The following is a 434-nucleotide window of genomic DNA, read 5'->3' as shown; positions in this document are numbered from 1 at the left end:
TCCTGCCTCAGCCTCCTGAGTAGCTGGGATTACAGGCACGTGCCACCATGCCCAGCTAATTTTTTGTATTTTTAGTAGAGACGGGGTTTCACCATGTTGACCAGGATGGTCTCGATCTCTTGACCTTGTGATCCACCCGCCTCGGCCTCCCAAAGTGCTGGGATTACAGGCTTGAGCCACCGCGCCCGGCAAAATTTTTTTTTTTTGAGGTGGAGTCTCGTTCTGCTGCCCTGGCTGGAGTGCAGTGACGCGATCTCAGTTCACTGCAACCTCTGCCTCCCAGGCTCAAGCGATTCTCCTGCCTCAGCCTCCTGACTAGCTGGGATTACAGGCATGTGCCACCACACCCTGCTGATTTTTGTATTTTTAGTAGAGACAACGTTTCACCATGTTGGTCAGGCTGGTCTTGATCTCCTGACCTCAGGTGATCCACA

This window comes from Sapajus apella, unplaced genomic scaffold (genome assembly GCF_009761245.1).
Source record: "Sapajus apella isolate SASKATOON/1434 unplaced genomic scaffold, GSC_monkey_1.0 scaffold114, whole genome shotgun sequence".
In the NCBI taxonomy this organism is placed as follows: domain Eukaryota; kingdom Metazoa; phylum Chordata; class Mammalia; order Primates; family Cebidae; genus Sapajus; species Sapajus apella.
The sequence above is the reverse complement of the archived record's forward strand: the minus strand, read 5'-3'. Positions refer to the sequence as shown.